We start from the raw sequence: 23,279 nt of genomic DNA on the forward strand, positions 1-23,279 counted from the left end.
AACCAAGAGCACACTCTGCTCAAAAGGCCTCAAGCTGTCTTAAAACATCATCTTACAAAAATCAGCTGCTGACGTAAATAAACAAAAACATCACATACTCAATTAGGATATGGGAAGTTGGCTTTAAGTCATTCACAACTTCAAAACAACACAGAAATAGTTCATGGTTTTTCATCTACAGCACAGCAGCAGTGTAAGTCATGATTTACTATAAAAATTACCCAGGACAACCCAGGTCTCACTGTGATGATAAAATTCTCCACTTCACTTTTCAAGGCTGAAGATGGAAACATAACTTGTAACCAAATAATTTGGTAGGAGAGATATTTACTGGTGTTTGAGAAGAAGATTTACAACCTCATTATTTTACATGGTTTAGAACAATCTCTTTGCATTACTTAGGTGGAAGGAAATCCAGGAAGGATTAATACTTCAAGGAAAAATGAACTAAAGATATCACTCTAAACAAAGCAGCTGGGAGGAATGGGAAAAGGCAGAAATCCTCAATCTCATGGGAAAAAAAATCCAGAGGAATATTCAGGAAGGGCAGTCACATATCCCACAAAATCACTGTGGTGTTCTAAAGCAAAACATGGTATGAGAAAGGATGTCCATTATGTCTAATTTAGCATTGGCTGCACAACTTCGTATTTTGTTCTGTATTTAATTCTTTGCACTGATGTTTTTGGTAACATATGGGAAATGTTCCAGCTGTTCATGTAGATATGACACAAGTACTTTTAACAAGATAAATAGCTGTAACTTGGAATAGATATCATATACATTACTCTGTACTGCTCTTCTAAAGTAACATGAGAACAGAAGGACCAAAAAGAAGTTAAAGAAAACCTATATGAACAAAACACAAGTCTCACTTCACAGCACATAGGTCTTTTTACATGAACAACTCAAATACATACCATTTCATAAAACAGAGTGCTCCTGAAGATGTTAGGGGGTTTAAAATGGACAACTACACAACATGATCTGCTCAAGAAAATCCAATCATTAATGAATTTGTGATTTTTTCTCATTAAAAATTGTCATCCTTTTTGATTCATCGTTAAGGGAAACATGCGAAACATGCAAAGGGCTACTTCTCAAATGGCCCTAAATCAGACTTGCAATTTAGAAAATCCTGGCTCTAGCTTTTGAGTCTAAAGACAGTCTTGAAACGTAAGAACAGAATACTTCATCATCATCTTCCCAGTGCTCCAAACCATTTACATAAACAATATTTAAGGTGCTAAATGTTTCTCCTCCCAGTAAAGGAAAAGTAAACTGAAAAGCTTATTTAAAAAAATGCTTTGCTTACACATTTTGCCACCTTCTACTGTACAAAGCAGCACAAACCCCACTTCTTTTCTGCTCATACCGATTAGGCTAAAGAATCCATTAAAGGTTACAGTGAACATAAAAGGTATTTGTCCTTACTTTGCTACAGCAACCTATTGTACACTACATAACACTACACATCACTTCTCAACTGTAATCAAGATGACATCCCAACTATAATCAGCAAAAGGCTGCCAAGTGGTTAAGTTTTCCAAAGTCCTTTGTGCTTTGTTCCACCCTGTATTTTCACTGTGACTGAAGCATATATACACACATATTTATGTACATATACACAGATATGTGTGTAGATACAATACAATACAATTTGTATGTAACAAAACACCCTCAAAATTATTTCACTTTTTCTCTTCAAGACCTTCAACACTCTACACCACAACGTTTATGGAAACTATCAAACTGAGGTTGTTTGGAGTACTGTATCTTAACTGACTGACAGCATCTTCTGGACAGCCAGCATCACAGTAAGAGTTATGGTGATATCTAGAGCAGCAAGGAATTAAAACATAGTGAGTTGAGAATACCAGCTGCTTTTTACACTCCACATCAAAGTTTAACCCACTCAAGAGATTTGTTTTGCAAAGCTGAAAACAAACTATCACTTAAAAAAAAAAACAAAACCAACCATTCTTTTCAATTGTTCATATCTGGTTCTATTAGGTCTTGCAAATTATCCGTTTTCAGGCACAGAAAAGGACTCCTCACACTGCTAATGCTGCCATTACTTGTTAACAGTAGCAATGATGGGAATCCAAATGGCACAAAAGCAGTCATTACCATAAGTATCACAACTATCATGGCATTTAATGGCGCCCCAGTGGCAAAAATGGCCCGCAATCAACATGCTCAAAATGCCAGCAATCCCTGTATACCAGCATTCTCAAGGATTCAGCACTTCTGGAGCTACACCAGTGCTACCAAGCCTTTATTTCAGGGCATTTGCAAAGCGATCAAGTATCCAGAATACAGAGGACCAGAGTTTTCTAAGGAGAGGTGAAGAGTGGATGTTTTACTAGACCAGAAACATGAAGCATTTTTCTCCACCTTAACCAAACGTTGTGATGAGTGAGAAGCCTGCTTCTCAACAGCTCAACTTTAAACCTGAAAGCTATAAATAACTCCTTTACTGCTGATAATCCCAACAGAATCATCCTGTCAGATTATTCATACCACTAAAGTCAATTCAAGATCGAAGGTTTCCTTTCGAACCACCAGTAACTCATCAAGTCCCATACAGCAGTATGTTTATCAAACCCAGCAGCAGTAACTAAATTAAAACTGATAAGGTTTGGTAAGCAGCCCTGCACAGGGGAAAGGGGGAACGCTGCTTATTCACTGACAGCAGCAATTACAAGAGCTAAAGACAACATTACTAAAAATCATTCACATGCAGGACAGGATTGGAAGATACCGTGCCTTTCAAACTGTCTAGTTCTTCCAATCTTCCTGTATTTAATTGGAAGAGTATCAAAGTTTCCTGTGTTAAACTATCCTTTTGCTTTGTTTGCTTTTACAGTAAGAGCTGCGTTGTTAAGGAATTCACACTGGCATGGCAATACTGGTGCTAAGTCCTCCAGCAGCCATGAAGGCAGACAAGCATCCCCTGCTGCCCAAGAAAGGCTCTAGGTCTCGGCACTGCACTCTGTAATGCAGCCTCGGGCAGATTATGACCAGGCTGAGGCAGGACACAGCCAGGAGAAAGGCCAGGGGAGCGTGACAAGAGAATGAAGCTTAAATCACAGCTTTTTCTGATTTTTAAACTTGCTTTCAGCTTACACCCTGAAATTTTCCAAAATAACGTTCCATATTTATCTCACTTCTAATGATTAGTAACAGAGAGCTTCTCTTATACGAGGACGTTTTGACTTCTCACTAACATGATTATACATGCAGAGAAGTCCAAGATCTTAGCACTATTATTGTCAAAGAAAACAAATGCTGAGTTGTTAAGCAAATAATTCTAAACTATAATTGCAAACCAACTTTGAACATAACCAGCTGCCAAATAGAACTTCATCAATATTTATAGCGTGACATCAGTCTGAATTGTATTTTTCAGCTATTTCAGCACCTAAGAAAGGAAGAGGAAGCTAATTTTCAAAAATCTGTTTTATATTCAACAAAGCTTTTTCTTCAAATAAATGAGGCAACACACTCATTTTTATGGCTAATTTATAAATTTAAAAACACAATGCAAACTATTACTGATACAATGCTAGTCCTCAACACTGCAATCTTTGCTGAACATATTTAGTTAGTACTACTGAATTTGGAACTATGTGCAAGAAGAGCTTCAGACCTGCTCAACTATGTGTGAGGTCAGAGCCCTGAATGTTCAGTCTTTCAGCGTAAAATGAGCTCTTCAACTTTCTCATCTTCTTACCTCTGAAAGTGGTACTTAAAAGAAAAGTAACCCAGTTTACTATTGCAACCAAAAACATCTGCCTTTAGGCTACTACTTGAACTACACGACAACTGATTTTCACTGTCAAGCTCTCACACCACATTTTAAAACCTAACTCTTGAAATTTGCTCCTAGTTTTGAACGTTCTTCACTTGCATGCTACTTTTTGTTCATCCTTTATTAAATTTGAAAATGCAGCAACACAAAATCTCTATTTTTTGTCCAAACTTCGTAAGACTAAAGTTGCTTTCAGTTTATTTACGTACCCAGCTGTGGCAGGGGTGAGATAAGCTGATATACAGTAAACCATACACAAGGCAGTGCCAGTTTATCTAGTTACCTTCAACTGGTGAAAGCAACATTATCCAGCATTGGCTAAGTACAGGGTTAGGGCTGGAGAGGGAACGGACTAATTATGTCACTGTATTCTTGCCCTCAGGCCACCACAATGTAACACTGTCAGGAGCATCTTCCTTTGCTTATTAGACAATGTTAAAAAGTATTTGATACAATGGAACTTCTCTCTGTTTTCTCCAGAGTCTAATTTAAGTTTTCAATCAACAGGAAACTCCTCTCAATATGAATCTATTTTCCACAATACATAAATTGACAGGGAAGAGAAAGTTGGACTTTGAATATGAAAGAACCAGAGCAGTCAACTTCCAACAAATGAAAGTATTATCAGCCAGTTTTGGTTGTGTCTCTGAGTACTCTAAAATTTAAAAAGGCCAAGCAAAGAAAGTTATAGACGGCTAATCTACAACAACTATAGAGTTTGAAAAATGTGTGGAAAAGCCTAGCTCTGCAATAAAATACATCTTCCCCTTTCAAGTACCATTTAGCAAAGTGAGTGCCATCAGAAACATAGGCAACTCCCCCTAAGCTTTTATTAAATACAGCAGGAACACTGAACACCAACTAAAATCTACACCTGTTCTTCAGGCTGCCACCACACCAGCTGCAGAAAGTAGACGAGCAGATCCTGAAGCACCCAAACATTTATCCAAGCAAAAAGCACAGCTCTAATAACAAAAACTCAATTTTAGCTTTACTATCCCACCTTGCCTTGAAGGGACAGGAAAAACATGATCTGAGCCTGTATGAAATCACCAAAAAGACACTTATTATGAGGGGCAGGGAAATACTATAGCATTATATGGAATAGTAAAGGCAAGATCCTTTTTAAATGTGAGAATCCATTTCAAATGTGAGAAAATGTTAAGTATTGATTTTTTTTTTTTTGCAGTGTCAATGAAAAATCGTATGAATCTTAATGAACAGTCACAAATAAGCACTGTGGCTTGACTCTCATTTTTGTTCTCTTCAAAAGAAGACTCATCTGCATTTTTAATTTGCCAGAATAGGCATCTGATACAACACAACTCAAACCTGATAATGCAGAATCTCAGCCATTTGACAAACAAAAATACTAAAAATTAAACTTTAAACAAAAATTTCCCAGAATCAAAATACAAATGGAAGGATAAGAATATAAATTACAATGTCTGTAACAGTAAAATATCCTGCATAGACACACGTTAGTGCCAAAGCGCTCTTTTTTTAGCTTCTTACTTGAAGCACTTATGCGGAACTTAAAAAACAAACAAACAAAAACTCCAAAATAAAAGCCCCAAACATCGTTATCAGAATAAACACATTCCTAACACAGAGTGAAACTGCTATATTTACAGCAATGTAAGAATGCTGTTATAATAACACTGATACATCCAGGAAAAATCTCAATACATAAAAATCCCAGAGAGGGTCACAAAGAAAGATACTAAACCCCATAAAAGTAGCTGAAAATGCTTTAAAGCAACTATTTAGAGCAATATGTATTATGGCCTTCTCTCTTAAAGGGATTTTGGGCTGCTTCAGATCAAGGAGGGCTCATAATTCGTTCTGAAATATATTTTGATCTTTGTAAGAAGCTGGGGTGAGGGGACACATTCTCTTTCTCTATCTCAGAGGCAAATTTTTTAAATCAAAATATTATCCTAATGCTTTTACCCAAGTTCCTCATCATTCCTCATGCTAGCTCTACCCTCTAATACTATTAACTTACGGTTTCTCAAGTCACAGTGTGCAAGCAACAGAAACCTCAGAGGTTTGAAATAGTGTTTCACTGTAATGGTAAAATATGTGAGTGTATAGGTGATTTAATCTTCTACAAAATCTACATTCTGGAAAAGCTTTTAAATCACAAAGTTACTGTACTGCTGTATGAAAAGCAGAATATACTGTCAGCTGTAATAAGAAAATAAAATGTACTCTGTGGCACTTCCATCTTCTCCAGAAAGAGATATCAGATTATTTCTAACCCAAATGTCCCAGGAGAGAGCTAAAAGGTTCTCAAATGTCCAGGAGAAGAGCTGGACAACCTGGGTCTCTTCTGCTCCTAAGACACAGAAGTTCCTAACTAGAAGACACTGGCACCAAAGTGCTGAGTAATTTGTATCTCTTGGCTGTAAAAGCAGTGAGACAAGAGGATCTGCTCCCATTATCACTGGTGGATCACCCTAAGGCCAAAACAGATTTAGTCCACAGTAGACTGGCAAGTCCCTGAAGAGTTCCTTCTATTCCCCAGAGATGGGTTTCCTACCACTCATGTGGTACCATCATGAGACTAATGCAGAGAGGTCACAGGGTCAGGGAAGTTGGTAATGAGATTGCCATGGAGCAGCCCAGCAGTTCCTTAGTTCTGACCATGTGGAGACCTATTGGACCAATCCTAAAACAAGGAGGGCAGCAAACACCTTTCCAAACATTCAGCTTCTGCATTTAAAATCCTACACTTAATTGAACTAGTGAAACTCTCTCACCAAGTCTGCTTTTGCCACGTGAACAATACATCAGAGAACTGCAGGTACAACCAGTGTTTGTGGTAAGAAAGTAAAGAGGGACTCAAGTAGGGGAAAGAAACCCTGCAACCCTAGGATACAAGATGATCAGAGGAACAGGAAGAAGCATTTCTAACAAGCAAAACAGAAGCTAGAATCTGAAAAAAACTTCAAACTTACCAGAAGAAAACCAACAGTACTTGCAAAAACTGTGTTCTTTGTAGACTACTACCAAATCAAAGGGCATAAATTTCTCCTGTGACAGAACAGACTTTACTGCTGAAAAACCCAATACACTACTGAAAAATTCTGCCAGGTTGTTTTTCTTATAGCACTTTTTATGACACTGTCAAGAGTCATGATAAAAGTATAGAAATTAAATGCAAGTAAAAACATAAATGACTTTTAATTCATTACTCATTTAGAGGACTTCCCCTCATAGAAGCAACGTAATATCATTGTATCACCTTTTGACTAATCCTCTGTCAGGCTATCTAAAATTATCAACTCTTTGTTTTGCAACTTTGCTTCTTATCCTTTCATCTGCTAATTAGCTTTCCAGCCTCCCATCTTCTGTCTAACTTGGTCAAAATATACCAACTTCCAGGTTATTCTTTACGGATTTATTGTGAGCAGTATCCCGTAGCACACAGCACAAGTGCTGCCTTACGATACCTCCCATTTCTCCTGACAAGCAGGATGTTTCTCCAGACTTAAAAGCTAAACTGGCTAAGAGCTGCTTTCAGATCCATTTTACTTTTTTAAGTAGATATTTAAAAAAATTTAAACAGTGTCTCAATAGAACATTAACTTGCTTCCCAGAGGAACTATTGAGTTTTTTCTGATCCACAGACATTAAATCAGGAAATACATGCACGATATCCAATTTCAGAACTACTAAAGCTGGCAGGGCCCAGAAACGCAATCCGTACTGACTAGCTGAAACTGGAAAAGGTCATCTCCATAGCTCACTACATGGTAAACACGGAGAACATCCAAACTCCAACCACAACCCTTAGGCTGATGAAAACTTAAAAACCTCAGAACATTCCCCTACAACATGATGCAAACCATAATAAGTGCAAAAACACCCTCTCCCTCTAACCGCTATAAGAAGGCAAAGGGAAAAAACAAATTTAACGTACTCACTGCCTACTGCTCTAAAGGAGAAAAAATAAGTGACACCAACGCTTTGCAGCAAAGCATGTTTACTTCCCTGAAGAAATAAAAATAATGAGTAGAAGTGCAACACAAAGAATGCATGAATAGAAGACAAATGTAAGGAAATATAAGAGTTTTATTATCCACTGAAAGGGACAGGGAACAGCAATCAGAATATCCTGATTACTCTCACCCCAGTCACCTCAGTCACCTCGCAAGCTGAAATACCAGCAGGCAACTGACAGTGACAGCTGGCCCAAGTACCAAAAAGTGCCCCTATTTTTATTACCAGATAGTAGCCAAAAGTTTTGTTTGGATTCACAAGAAATTAACATAAATTCTTCCGTCCATATTCCACACTCTATTTGCTGTCAAGAACAAGCAACCTTACCATATATGTTTTATCTGAAAATGGAGAAAGACAATAAATGCTAAGCTAAGGAAGACTGTTAGCAAGAATACATGTATTTTTCCACCACAACTGGTCAAACTATTAGAAATGTATGTTACTGTTTGCTCAACATCTCTGTACTAGGTTCTTGCAATTAGACCTGAAGACTGACATTCCCTTGCTATTCTTTTCCTAAGACAGTGAAACATTTCATTATTAAAATTTCTGAAAATGCAAGAAACAGACCATAAAAAGCAAATCCAGAGCAAGTACATTTTATAAGCACTGAGGTAACAGAAAACTTTAAGCTTTAAAGAAAACCAATGGTACATATGTGCTAGTATCAGGTACTTCCCTCCTTGATCTATGTGTTAAACACGTTTAATTTATCCCGTGAAAATAAACAATGCCAATTCTTCACAAAAAATGCACCTACTGACCCAAATTATACACAGGTTAAAGCTGAGTGAAAAATAAGAAGTAATGATAAAGAACTGAACAGCTGTAAGATGCTAGGTATGCTGTAAGAAGAAGTATTGCAGATTTCGTGAATCTAATAGCAGCACTATGAGCAATGACGAAAGCCATCGCAAACAAACTGGAAAATGACTATTAGTTGTTATTACTGCACAAAGCAGACAATATTTATGTATAAAGATTTCCAAGAAAATAAACACAATAATGGCAATAAGTGACTAGAACAGACTCTGCATTCAAGCATTTTGCAGAAAATGGAGAATAGAGTAACCAAACCATTAAGCAGACTATTAATAAACTCATTCAAGTCAATAACTAAGCTTCTTAGACTTATTCTATGATCTCCAGTTCATACTGCTTAATTGTAAATCCAATCTCTTCTGTGAGCAGAAATACACCAGCTTTACCAGAGGGGGGAAAAAAGAGAAAAAAATCACTCAAAAACCCCAGAGAACAAACCCCATTTGAACATATTTTCAAATTACTAATTTTATAGCAGTACTTCAATTCTTTCCATCATTCTGGCTGCAGTTATTCATCCCACTGTTCTAGATACAGCCATCTCTACATATCATTTTTATTATGCATTACTTTTGCAAAAAAAATAATTTCTAATTTCTTACTTGCTATGATAGGAGGCAGATCTAAGGTAAAGTACACTACCTCAGAGCTACATAAAATTCTCTCCTGAAGCTTCTTCTCTGAAGTCATCCTCCAACATCAAGTTTTAATGACGAAATAAGCATCACCAAGCAAAGCCATGACACACACTTAACCTAAATGTTTTATGGGACTAGTCAATCACACAAACTCTGGCAGATTAAGCTTTGTCAAGACTTCTATGTCCAAACGTTTAAACTTATTATTTAAATGAAAGTGTAGATCTCTAGCTAAATTTGCAGGTATACAGAAACTGGAATAATGCATTAATTCAAAAGTCTGCCTAATCAAGAGACACTGACTGGTTTATCACTACATTTTTACCGGGACTTCCATATTACAGGATTCAGGTGATTCCCTGTAAGCATCCCAATAACATTTTGCGCATCAGCACACATGCAGTACAGCTAAACAAGATAAATGTCTAATGATGACCCCACCTATTCTCTGCTGAGACAGATGTGCCTGTACCTTACTGCCCCAAAACCTCACAGCAGAAAATCTAACACACAGCTAACAACTCTCTGGGCTCCCTTCCCCCATCTCCAGCCTCAGCCTTTTGCAAGGTGATTTCTTCGCTGAGGAACTGTCTAGTTACATCTGCAACTCAATAAAACTCAGGTGAAAAGTCACTCCTGCAAACTCCTCCCCCGAGATACATCTACCCAGCAGACCCTGCACTATCCACGGCTCGTGTAGAAAAACTGGAGCTTATCTTGCAGCTCGGGGCCTTGGGTAATGCAGCAGATGAGAGCATTCACTCACGTTTCAACAGTGCGCATTCCAAGGAATCTGCACCCTTAGAAAGTCACCACAGGAGAGGAGGGCATTGCTGAGCAACGTCACTGTGGACAAGCTAACTACACAGCTGCTTGAACTTGTGCACATATTTAATAACCCTATGAACCGAAGTTATCACCTCTACAACACTTGTAGCAGTAACTAATTTCCAAAATCCATTCATATGGATAGCGATATTACTGAAAAACACTAGGTGGAACAGACCTTTCAAATACAGAGCTGTACAACCCCCAAGGACCGACCTACTATTTTGCAGAAAAAGTCACACTTTTTGTAGAGGTTGTAAACATGACAACGTTTGTACACGTCAACGACAACGTCGTACCTTTTGTAGAGGTTGTAAACTGAACTCCAGCAAGTCGTGATTTAAAAATAGTAATTAATGGATTGTAAAAACAAAAAAAAAAAAAGTTAACTTTACAAAGAGGTATTTTAACAAATGTTCATGAGGTTAGTGAAACGTTACCATGGAAAAACAAGTACTGTTTACATCAGTAAGCATCTCTACTCTAGCTAGGAAAACACTTTGTTGAGTCTTCGGTTTATTCAACAAGCCTCAGCTGTATGCTGTAGTAGATCCTCCTACATGCACTTTCATAAAGCGGATCTGAGCTTGCAAGATACCACGCTGCAAGCAGCGCTTATCCACAGCCAGCGAAGCGTCTCCAGAAACAAACATTCCCTCATTTTGCTACAAACAGCTGGGGAAACTTTTTCCCCCCTCAGGACACACCTCTGAACACGGTCACTCTTCCCACCCACCATCACATATGCACACACACAGACACACACACATTTTAACCAGCATCACGTTCCACTCATCCAGCGCGGTTTGCAGTGGTACCAACGCAACCTCGGCTCTCTCCCCACACTACAGCACTTTTTTTCCCCCATCCACACAAGAGCTCCTCGGAGTGTTTCCGCCGCTGTACCTCCTGCCCTGCCTGGGTGATCTGGCGGGAGGGCGGCTCTTCCCCGGGGCCCTGTCTGGAGCAGGAGGGGGCGGTGGGGAACACCGGGGCGCAGCCGCGGCGAACAGCGGCCGCACGTGAGGCGAGGAGGGGACAGCGCTCGCCCGGCTGTGCCCTGGGACAGGGACTCGGCGGGGTCGGGGCGGGAGCAGCGGCCGCTCCGCCACCGCCGGGGCAGCGCCCTTGAGCCGCCGCCGCTCGGGGCCCCTCCCGCCGGCCCGGCCCCCCCGTCCCTCCCCCGCCCCACGGCACCGCGGCCCGGCGCCAGAGGCCCCTCAGAGGCGGCGCGAGGGTCTGCAGGGCGGGAAGGGCTCCCAGGGAGTCTCACGGCGGGAGCTGGGATGAGGACTAGGTGGGGGGCCCGTCCCGCACTCACCGCCGAGGCGCCGCCGCGGTGCGCTGAGCCCCCGTTCTTCTCAGTGCCGGGGGCGGCTCCGCCCGCCCGGGAAACACGAACCCCAGGAAGCAAAAGGCGAAGAAGCTGCGAAAAGCGTACCCCTCCCCGCTCCGCCGGCGCCGCCAAAAAAACACCACCGGGGGGGGAAAAAAAAAAAAAAACAAAACCAAACTTTCCTCGCCGCCGTCTCTCCCTCCCCCGAGGAGCACGAACCCAAACACACCGGGACACGCCCCCGCACCGCCCCTCGCACCGCCCATTGGACGGCGCCCCGCCGACCCCCACGCTGATTGGTCGTTCTGCCTGCTCGTCTTCTCCTTCCGCTCCCCTTTCCGCCCCTTCACGCTGTCCATTGGGAAGAGTCTCGGGGATCTCTCCGCCCATTAGCCAGGACGCACGTCAATCACAGAGGAGCACCGCCTCTCGGCCCTTCTGATTGGGTTCTCGCATCACTACACGCTCACTGATTGGCTGCATTTGCTGGCTGTCACTAGTTAGCGTTGCCCCCTTCACATCTCTCACTGGCTCCCGCCCCTTCTTCCTCTGCCAGTTAGCTGCGAGATTTGCCCCTTAAATGGGGCACTCGCTCGCCCGCTTCTACTTGTCCCGCCCTTCCGCCCTACGGATTGGGTTATGGGTCGCACCCTCCGACTCCATTAGAGAAGGAATCTGTCCGTTACACCGTAACAGCGCGGAGACCCGCCCACCGAGCCGCGCTCCGCGGCGGCCTCTGGAACCCTCCTCAGCCGAGGCGAGGTTACATCAGTTTGTGCACTCATGTGCCGCCGCACGGGCGGGGCGCCCTGATGGCGCGATAGCGCGAATGGCCGCAGCTGCGGCCGCTCAGTGGCGCCGCGACACCAACGCCACACTGCCCGCCGCCCCCAGCGACTTCTCCACTTCGTCCCGCCCCTGCACGTCCACGCGCGACAGCTATTGGGCAGCATAGGTGTCAGTCGTGCAGCTCGCGAAGCTCATTGGACGTTAGCCGACGCTTGCGCAGCCAACCGGCGACCGCCCCCCGATGTCACCCGCCGGATGACACAGCAACCGTGGGCTGGGGGGGTGGGGAAAAGGCAGGGCCGTGCCTATGATTGGTTGGTTTCACTGTCAATCTCCTTGGAGGGAGCACGGTGGGCGGGGTGATGGCGCGTGCCTGCCGCGCCCCACGTGGCCCGAGCAGCTGCGCACGTGACGGGGGCTCGCGACCGGGAAAATTTGTGGAAAAGGCATTTGCGGTGACCACGGCGTCATTCCTAAATGTAATCGTTACAAATACACGCTGATCTTCATTATTCGTGGAGTGGGCCGAGCCAGAACCTGCGGGGTGGGGTGGGGGGGTGGTCGGTGCGAGGCTGAGGCAGGAGCGGGCCCGGGGACGCTTCCGTGTGTTATAGGTAAAAATTGACCCAGCCGAATTAAAAAAGAAAAAAAAAAAGTTTTTATTATAAAGATTAAATTCTATCTGAGCCAGCCACAAAGAAAAGGACAGTGCCGAGCCCGGGATCGGCGCTGGGTGAGACACAGGTTCAACCACTCTAGCAGTGTGCTTCACATCACCCGTTCTGCGCGAGCAGTTCTTACACAGTTTATTTGGCTTGAGGCCGGGATTTCGGTGATCAGCCTTTTCTTTCCATTCAAAGTCTCACATATTCATAAAGTCTCTTTTCTGTGCGCCGGGTCCGGGAAGCGATGTACATCGATGATGGAGTTATGAAAACCCGACATTGAGATGCATCCCCCGAAGATTCCAGCGATTCCAATCTCAGGTAGTTACTGGGACGATCATCGCTTGTGCGTTCCTCGATTATCTCAAGAAACAGCCCATTTCCGAGCGAGCCACTTGCATTAACTTGTAAATGAAGCCTTGCCTACAATGGTTTCGACATACGTGTGACAGCCCCCGCTTTTGCCCTGGCTCGCTTGCTGTGTGTCTGTATTTAATCATATAAAAACTCCTGTGCATATATCACTTTATAGGCGCGAATTATGCCTATTACACATAACAGCTGGGAGGTGGCGTGAAGGCCGGGATGAGCAGCCTGCACCCTTTCCAGGTGCTGGGACTGCAGAGCAGGTGTGGGGCAGCACTGCTGGATCGCAGAATGGGAAGGATAAAATGGCAGGTACATGAGCAGGACCTGCATGGCAGAAAGGATTAGCAGAGTGGAAGAGCAGGGCCAGAGGAGCATTGAGAAATCACTGGGAGGAGTACATGAATAACAGAAGCCTGTGGAAGATAAACTGGGAGCAAGAGGTTCTCCTTGTACCTAATTTCTATGCTCAATCTCATTCTCCTTATTCTCCAGTATATTTGACGGCTGCTGTTCCATTGATGAGTGTCACTTCCTGACCTCGCCCAAGGCTGCAAGCCAGTGCAATGTTTCCATTTGATCTCCTCGAGAGGATCCTGTTACAACCTGATCAGCAGAGCCGTGGAGCAGCTGAACACAGAACTCTAGGCATGTGATTTTCCTGTCACCTTAGTAAACAGGTCTGTGGGTGTTTGGTGAAAACGTTCTCTTGTCTTGGAAGAGCCACAGAGCTCTTCACAGGTTAGGCCCCAGCAGGAGGGACAGCTGCCAGCACAGCAAAGCCATGTGGGTTGGTGGCACAGGCAGCAGACAAGATCCCTGCAAACTCAGGCTACACAAGTCAGTAAAGAGCAATGAATCTTTTGGTGGTTTCTCCATTCAGTAACGGTAATTGATTTTTACATTGATTGGTGGGAAAAGAGCCCCATTAATATGAATAAGATTTCATACTGGATATACACATACTTGTTCCTGTGGTGCTGTAAGGAATACAAAAAGCTCTGTATAAATCAGTTTGAATTAGTAATATAACTTTTAGATGCACTTTGCCTCTCTTCCTCATTGTTTATTCAATGTTTGAGAACGGTCTGTATCCTGTCTATCCACATGTATTTTTCATGCTGTAAGCAGAAATCACTAGTACACCAAGAGTACAGGTTGCATGCTTTGGAAGAGAAAGATCTGACCACGATGCTGACCTTGTCTTTGCCATAAGTAAAAAACAATAAAATAATTTCCCTCTTTAAATTCTCTTTCCCCTTACTGGTGTTCTTTTGTGAGTGTTCCTTCCCATGTTTTGCTCAGGGTTTTGGTGTGCATATAGCACGTAAAGGAATATGATTTATTTTGCATAAGCCTAGGGAACCTGATATTTTAATTTTGGAGGAGCAAAAGATCCCACTCTCCATTGTTCCTGTAGTTTCACACTACAAACAAATTGGAACAGTAGAAAGCAAGCAGATTTTGTTGGTTTGTGTGAAATTCTAATGAATAACTCAGGAGTTCCCACTCAGGTTCACCTGTGGATTTGGAAGAAATCACAGGTCCCAGACAGGTTCTGGTTCTCATATAGTCCAAATGCTTAGGTACAAAATAGTTCTTCCTGTTTTTTTCATACCTCCCCACTACCGATCCTATACAAAAATGGGACCAAGTTGGGCAGTGACAGTGCATTTTTTCATCCACTGGGTGTCAGTATTACACTACCACTGTGGTGCCTTTCCAGGTGCTGGGAAAGGTTGGATTTCTTTGGAGTGAAAGTCTTTCATTTCTGATAGAGAAGTGATGAGAAAAACCGTTATATCTTTGAGGAGTGGTCTCACTGCAGTGTGAGCATTCCCTTTTACCCCTGCAGAAACAGGCTGGGACCCTGCCTGCAGACATCCCAAATATCAAACCTCACACAGACTGTAGCCAGAGAGACAGACAGACAGACTTCAGAGTTGGGGTCAATTCCACAGCCTTTTGACGCTTAGGTTATGAAAATACCTCATCTCTTCTTTTTTAAAATTAAGATTTTTTGTTATAAATACTGCATCTGACAGGGAGACAGTCCAGAAAAAGCCTGCATGAAGGTACTTCTCTAAACAAATAAAGAGTGCTTTATTTGTCCAGCTTAGGACAGTTCTGGATGCCAGAATGAGAGAGGACAAGCATTTAGAAACAGCATTGATATTTCGATTTTGTAATCAGAGTTTTTGACACTGGTTTATTAGTTCCAAAAGTTCCATGACATGATTTTTTATAGGCTTGATATGTTTTTAAATCAATGTACCCAAATGAACTCTGGATAGTCAGTCACTAAAAACTACTGATACTTTTAGAAATGGTCTTTGCTAACCCTGCCTTTTTTTCTGCTTTGAATGCCCTAAGCAGCAGCTGTCTTGTGGACACAGAAAGGAACCAACTACTTACCTGCATGGTGATTAAGAGAAAGGTTACTTTTTGGAAAGCCATAGTCAAGTGTGTGTTGATGCTCTTTATGATGTCCTGTGTTTAAGTGTTTTCATGTGAAATGTAACATTTAACATATGATACAATGCTGTACTTTATCTGTGTCTAAAATGCAGGCAGCACTGACAAAGAACATTGCCATTGTTTAAAAGATGATTCATAGAAAAAGTAATAAAAGAACTTATGTTCTCTTGTTTTATATAAACACAGGTTGATTAGATTATTTTCTTACTTACATCTTTCCCCTGGAAGCTCTTTTTTAATCCATCCTTTTCCTAGAAGACTTCAGGGAAGTTTCAGCAGGCATATGGCATCAATATACAAGGGGAATGAAACATAAATATTTACAAGGATTATGATCCTGTTTAAATGCCTATTATCCTTATTTTAAAATATTTATCCTAATAATTACTTTCAGCAGAGATACCTGCTAAGGATTCAGCATTTCCTATTTCCTTCAATTGAGTGGTGAGAAGTTTTCTCAGCCATTCTTGTGCATGGAGCTTTTCAGGGAACAAGCAAGAGAGAGGAAGTAATACTTCATATGCCTGGAAGCTGTAAAAATCAGGATAGAAAAAAGGAATTTGTGTTTAAAATAGAGAAGAGCAGATTTCAGCGTGATTATTTTTTCCTTTCTAAGCCACCCATAACAGCAAAGAAGAAACACAAAAGAACATTTTAAGTAAAAAGAAAGTAATGAATACTAGAATTAAGTTAAATAGCAAGAGGAAATTAGGGAGATGTCAGATGTAATTTTCAAATTTGTATGTTAGTCATGTGATTAGTGCTAGCATTCCTGCTTTACAAAAAACTGTAGAAATATCTTTAATGACTGTATGTGCTCAGGACCTGAGCTTTAAGTCCCAGTCAGACACCTCCAAATCTCTAACTGTTCTTAATATAGTAGGCTTATTTTGACATTACCTATTTTTATGTGTCATACCCAGGAAAGACATGCAGCTGCAGTAGAAACAAGAGCAGTTTATGCATATCTTGGGCAAAGTGCTTAGCAGAAGTTTCAATTTGTTTTGCTGTCATGCTCACATTATATTGTTGGAAGGAAAAGGGAGAAAGAATTTTGTCAGCCCACAGCTAAAGGGGAAAAAATTGTTAATGTGACGGCAGTGGTTTTAAATAGAGAATAATTCATGCTACGACTTCGTTTTGTTTTTCCTGGAGGCAAAATTAAAACAATGCTTCATTAACATTATTTGAAGCTATTTTAAATACAGCTATTTTCAGCAAAACAATGCTAACGTGGAGTTTTTTTAATGAAAAAAACAGACAATTAGGAAAATGTTTTGAAAAATATTGTAATCTTTTACACAGTCTCTTTTTGCCTTTTCTCACTATTTTCAGTCCTGAAAGTGAACCAACATGCGTACAGGAGTTATCAGCTAGCAGTTTTGCTGAGGCTAGAAATAGTGCAGTTCTTCAGACAAGATTTTAATTAACTTTTAATGTTCCCATTCCACCAACTTGGTTGGAGCTATGATACTCAACATCAGTAGCAGCCTGTGCAAAACTTTTGAGTCCCCTTTAGCTGAATCTAAATGGAAACTAAAGTATAAGTAGGTAAAAGCAACTATAACATTATTTATGTACCCATTTATGTCACCCAGCTCCATCCCAACAGAAAAAACAGGTTTTGAAGAAAAAAGAGGGCTGGGCACATTCCTGCTAGTTCCTTCCCTATACTACAGGAGAATATATATGCTCTTGCAAAAGGGAAATATCACACAGATATGATCAATACTGATGCTGTGGAATGCTCCCACCTGTCCTTCTATAGCAAACTCCTATTAGGACAGCAAGGCCACGGGATTATTTTTTGTTTCTTAAATTATTATTATTATTATTTTCTGGGAGTTGTATCTGTGTAGTGATTTAAGATGGCAGTTTTCCAAGGCTTTGCTGTGGTTCTAAATTAATTGAGTATGCTGTTTAATTTTTTAACTCGAGCTTTTTCCTCATATTCAAAAGGGCTCCCGTTGGCCTTTATTATTAATGAGATCAAAGCAAGCAGAATGGCTGCCATTTCTCCTTAGTCTGGGAGTGAAACTATCCCTAGTAGAAAAGCACAGTGCTGCCTGCACTTGTTAGCAGCACTGAAAGCAATACCAATAGCAAAGCAGCTGCCTTTCTTTGGTCTGCTGAGCTGGACACAGACAGTGAGCAGGAATAATGCTCTACCAGAAAAGCAGATGCAGAAACAAGGATGGCACCTGCAGAGCAGGGGACAGACTGAAAAGTTACTGTGGGGTAGGGCAATGGACTGTGCAGAATGCAGGGCAGAAAACCTGAGGAGGGAAAGTAAAGTTTCCATTTCTAATATGTGAAAAATTGTGCCTCCTCCAGGCAGCCCAGGCAAAAAACAAACAACAACAACAAAAAAAAAAACAAACCCAGAAAACAAATAAACAAACCCCAAAAATTCCCTCCAAACAACAAAAGTTGCTGTCAGTTTTGATTAGGAATTCAAAGATACAGCATAACTATTTGTACTGTCATACACTTTAGAATGTGGTTATATTATTCCCCCTTCATGGATTCCTTCCCAAAGTTCTCAAAACTGGTGTTTCATGGGGAAGCATTCAGTTAGATTTTTATAAAAGCCAAAACAACAAAAAAACTCACCAGAAACTCCATGCATATCTGAGTTTTAACTGGACAGCTCACTGACACTTGCAAAGGGGCCAGAGGCCAGGGTGGCAAGACCCGAGGACAAAAAGTGAGAATAATTCTGGAATCATCAGTAAGACAGAGGAAAAAACCTGCTGAAAGACATCATAAAACTGAGATTGGTAGAAAAATGTGGTTACAGAATGAAGGTGATGGTGGGAAAAAATGTGGGGATCTTATGTGGCAGGGAGTGGGAAGCTCTTTGGGAGGTTTCTTGGATCATGGACCAGCATTGCGTGCAGAAGGGCGTGTTCTGTCCTCACACGGAGCGCTCAGGAGCTGCACTTTTCTCCTCTCCCCATCAGCTGCAGGGTGACCCTGGCCAAGACCCTGCAGAGAGAGCTGTGTGGGGAGGCAGAAGGGAGATGATGACAGCAGCAGGGCGTGAGTGCCAGGAGGAAGAGCTGTGAAGCAAAATGGCCCAGGGTCACCCTGTGTGAGGTGGTGGGAACCCGGAGGAAGGTGGCAGGAGCTGTTCCCATAATTTTGCCTCCAGCAGCTTGGGAACGAAGAGCAGTCAGGCTGGGTAAGCCAAGCTCTTTTTTCTTTACTACTCAAAGCTAATTACTTGCAAACCCCATGACTCACTCACTGTCCCAGCTCTGCTTCTGCAGCAGTTAGCAGCAAAGTCAACCCAGGTTTGTGAGTATGGCTTTCTGTGCCACCTCTTCAAGGGAAATCTGCCAGCAGCTTCCCCATGGCTGCCACAGGATCAGTTCCTGGGAGTTCAAGGTGGGGCTGTGTGGGCAAAGCCTTCAGGACCACACCTGGGAACAATTACTGGACCTCCTGCTACTGGGAGATGATATTTTTGTATACACTGATAAATTGCGTGCAGGCACCACTGGAGAAAAAAGACGCATTTGCTCACGAGCTATAACAGTATTTGGGTCCACTGTCCTATTTTCTTTTTGCATGAGGAAGGAAAGGTGATCAAAATTCCAGTGGATTTCATCAAGCACAAATGGCCCTTCTAAAAACACCAACTTCTCTCTTCCTCACTTCAGATAAACCCAGGGCTTTTCTCCTAGTCCTGCTCTAAGGAGACTTTTGGATTGGCAGAGGAAAGTCAACATTATAATGAGGCTAGTTTTCTTTTTTCCCTGAAAGAGAGTAAAATGTTCTTTTATGATTGCAGTTCTGGATTCAAAGACCTTGCTAAAAAGAAAGTGTGTTCACTCTCAAGGGCCCTCAGCAGTTCAGTTACAGTCTGTTTTCTTCCTCTGCTTAGACCACCCTTAATTTCTGCTGCTGGATTGCTTATTGTCACTGAGGATCTTATACAGCCTAATCCAGGCCTGGCATCTGTCGTAACCCATGGTCCTGCTTCCACAGGGTAGTGCTAATGCTCAAAGAACAAGGTAAATATGCATTTAAGCTTCTTTTCCAAGATATTCCAGACCAGAGAGGTGTTCAAGAAGACAGGGAGACTGTTTATTGAGGGAGCCCAACTCCTCCAGAAGACTTTCTGTTGCAGGAATTGCATTTGCAGCAATATTCAATGCAAACACCCTACAGCATTTCCAAGGGTGTCCTCATGTTAACAACATCGCTGTGCATGGGTGAATTCCCAATTACTTATACCAAGCACTACTTATGTGGAAGATTTTGAAACAAGATGGAACCTGCCTGGAACAACACCCTCATTTTGGCTGCAGGGTGCAGCATCTGTAGCTGGCGCCTGTGCTTGTCTGTCTCTCTCTTTGTTCTTGTGAGTCTGTCTCCTTGGATGCAAAGAGGAAGCTGTTGGTCATACTGGGTTGTCAGTAACTCCAGTTTAAATCCAGAGTAACCCCACTGGGTGCAGGGAAATTAATATGACTTCGCAGAAGCAAAACTTTATCTCTGTGGCTGAATCAACATCTTTAAAAGTGGTGTAGAAATTGGTGAGAAATCAGTAGAGATAGTCCCAACTTTTCCTTCCAGGAAACTTTGATTTGTTGAATTGCTGCAGTCATAAATACAGAACAAAGGAAGTGAATATATTACAGTGTCCTCATTGTAAAAGGGCAATGGCAGGTGCTTTGATAAACTAGGAGACAGGTCATTATTTCAGTGCAATGCCCATCAGAACACCTGCCCACTGTAGGTCTCCAAAAAGTTATTTTTTAGCTTCCTTCCTATGAGATTTGTTAGTCTTTGAAGGAGAACATTAAACAAGTGGTAGCATAATTTACAAAGTCCTAGAAAAGTTATATTGGTGAATTGCCTTGCATTGTACTGAGGCAATGGACTAGATGACCTAGTGACCTTTCCCATTTCTAATGTCTATGATTATTGCTGTTATACTTCAGGACACTAAACACAGACATTTTCTTCCTTCCAGTGGCAAAATGTCACTAATAGCTGTGCTAAATCAGAGCAATTGATCCTTCTGCAGATGTGTTGTGCACTTAGCAAGGCAGCTATAGATGATCACGCTTTGTTTAGATTTGCTGTTTTCTATTTCTGTAGTGCAAGTGCTCAGTACAAGGGGACTATCAGCCAAGGGAAAGATTTTCTGGTAGGAGATTAAAGATAACTAAGGAAATGGTTGCATGACCTATAAAGAGAGGATCATAAATATTGCAACAATAAAACCAATAGCTCCTTCAAAGTTTAAATAGCTTTTCTTTTCAAACACTTGAAGTAAGTGCCCTTTTCCCAAGGTTGTCTAGCACCTACATGTTAAGGTTTCACACAGTTTCACCAAATATATTGTAACTTCTCAGGGAACTAACTTTTTCTTTTAAATAATCTTTCTTTGTGGAAGCATCCCCTTCAAAAAAAGTTTCATCACAGGTACCTGGAAGTTACTTATCCTTTCCACTAGTAGAGAAGATTCAGAAAAGCCACAGCATAACAATAATAAAATAGCCCCTGCTGTGTTGTTTCTTAACCACAACACCCACCAAGCAATGCAAGTAGGGGCAAACAGGGTTCTGTCCTTTATAACCAAGCAGCAGCACTTACCTTTTCTTGCATCCTAGGGGGAACCTCAGACACAAGGGTTTGCCTCTATAAACCCTCAGCTAGAACATTTATATTCCTCACTAGTGTTCCCATGATTTTGCCTAGTGTGTAAAACCCCAGACCTGTGCTGTTGCAACCCTGCTGTCATAGACAACTGACATTCCTACTCCACATGTGCTGGTGGTGTGAAAGACATAGCCTTTGTTTCTAATGCTTGGTGTAGGATCCAGCTCTGGAGTAAGCAGACTGCTCTCCTGTGTGCTCAGTCTTTTTCCCCCCATTCTCCATGCTGCCATGAGTCTGTAACCAGCTCAGGAGAAACATAATCCAATGTGTTCCAGCAGCCAGATCTCACAGACATGTTCCTGTTCCTTTGTTACCCTGTGTTCTCACATACATTTAGCTTATATATCTTACCCTTTGGGCACTTTTAAACAGAAGTATCACAGTAGCATCTTGATATTAGTGCTGCATCCTGTAATCAATTGGCTGTTGGTCTGATTACAGAGAGCAATATCCTTGCTAGAAAAGCCACTCCAGTCTGGGAAATCAAATAGCTCAAGAAACATGGGTGTTCATTGAACACGCAGCAGGCACGTGCCAAATCCACTCCCATGCAAAATGCTGATCAGTCCACAGCCCACTGGTGCAACACACCTTTCTTTCTTACACATTGGAAATTTTCAAATCAGAAGCTCTTTTTCTTTAAATAAAGTAAAAAGACAAAGGCCCCCCTGAATAGAGTCAATACTCAGAAATATCCTTAACCTGACCTCCCTGATCCTTCCCTGTGCTACTGGTTGTAAATGCATCGAAATCAGCTCTCATTTTTTATGTTCTAGGTTTCAAGCTCTCTGTAATAGCCATTATGCAAATGTTGTATTTTGCCTCTGTGCTTTCTGCAGAAATTCTTTTGGTTGTGTTTTCCTGGTTATGTGCAATTTCACACGTCCAGTGAAATTTCAGCCTCTATAAAAAAATTGTCCAGTGTTCATGAAATCATTGCTTTCAGCACTCTCTGTCATCAAGAAGTTGCTGCTTTCTACCCAAGGCAGGCAGGAGGGCTGTTTTATGCCTACAGTTCTCCTACCAGTGACATTTCTAATGTTTTAGAAAAAGAAAATAAAACCTGACAAGTCAGATGAAAGGCTGAAGTTGATATTGCAGACAGATAGGCTGGAAAGGGAGAAAGGAGTAGAATTAGAAACATGTCTAAAATTCAAGACATTAACACATTATGTGATGTGTTTAGGATTCAGCAGCTACTGTGCCCCTAAGTTCTTGTGCAGACACTTCCACCTACTCTCTTACTTACTTATCTTGCTGAAAAGTCCTGCAAATTTGCCCACATTTGGATGCTGAGTGCTGTATGTCATGCTGTGGTTTTCTGTAACCAAACTCCCCAAGCACACATGCCCAGACTTGCGAGAAGGATGAGAAATACGTGTTGTGCAAAGAATTAGGTAAAGCTGTGCCAGCCTTGCTAGAGGCATAAAAGCTTTACTATTTCATCTACATCCATAGGTTTCTCTTCCAAGTTGGTTCCTACAGTCACTGACTCTACTTTTCCTAAGCCTTGCTTATTAACGAGGATTTCCAAATTTGCATTTTTTCAGCAGGCTAAGGACAGGGAACATAAGTTCTAGAGACATAAAGAGGTCATTCAATCCTGGACTGCTCCCTGGTTTTGCAAGAGCACAGACAAAAGTGTCAAGAAACAAAAGTGTAATATTAAAGTAGCAGAGAAATGAGGGGAAGGACAGTCTTATCTTGCTTTCTTGGAGAACCTCCCTAAAACAAAAAAGAAAAGGCAGAAAGTCATGGTGGTGCTATTGCTATACAGAAAGAAGTTCAGGATCTGCAGAGCCCTGAGCTACCCTGTGAAACAAGCTTGGATTAGACAGACTCCTCTTAAACAGTAC

General features: G+C 41.8%; 1 protein-coding gene and 1 long non-coding RNA gene across 4 annotated transcripts in view; one reads left to right on the forward strand and one right to left on the reverse strand.

Moving 5' to 3' along the window:
• Positions 1 to 11,631, reverse strand: part of TNRC6B (trinucleotide repeat containing adaptor 6B) — a 118,169-nt gene extending 106,538 nt beyond the window's left edge. For all 3 annotated transcript variants that reach the window (XM_053977145.1, XM_053977144.1, XM_053977143.1), the window contains exon 1: positions 11,435 to 11,631. The gene's annotated coding sequence lies outside the window, so the exon portion shown is untranslated. The remainder of the gene's footprint in view (positions 1 to 11,434) is intronic.
• A 1,509-nt stretch (positions 11,632 to 13,140) lies between these two features.
• Positions 13,141 to 14,517, forward strand: LOC128808207 (uncharacterized). The gene is made up of 2 exons (XR_008437399.1): positions 13,141 to 13,224; positions 13,765 to 14,517. It is a non-coding gene; the product is annotated as an uncharacterized LOC128808207 (long non-coding RNA).
• The last annotated feature ends 8,762 nt before the right edge of the window (positions 14,518 to 23,279 follow it).

Source organism: Vidua macroura, chromosome 5, assembly GCF_024509145.1.
Source record: "Vidua macroura isolate BioBank_ID:100142 chromosome 5, ASM2450914v1, whole genome shotgun sequence".
Taxonomy (NCBI): Eukaryota; Metazoa; Chordata; class Aves; order Passeriformes; family Viduidae; genus Vidua; species Vidua macroura.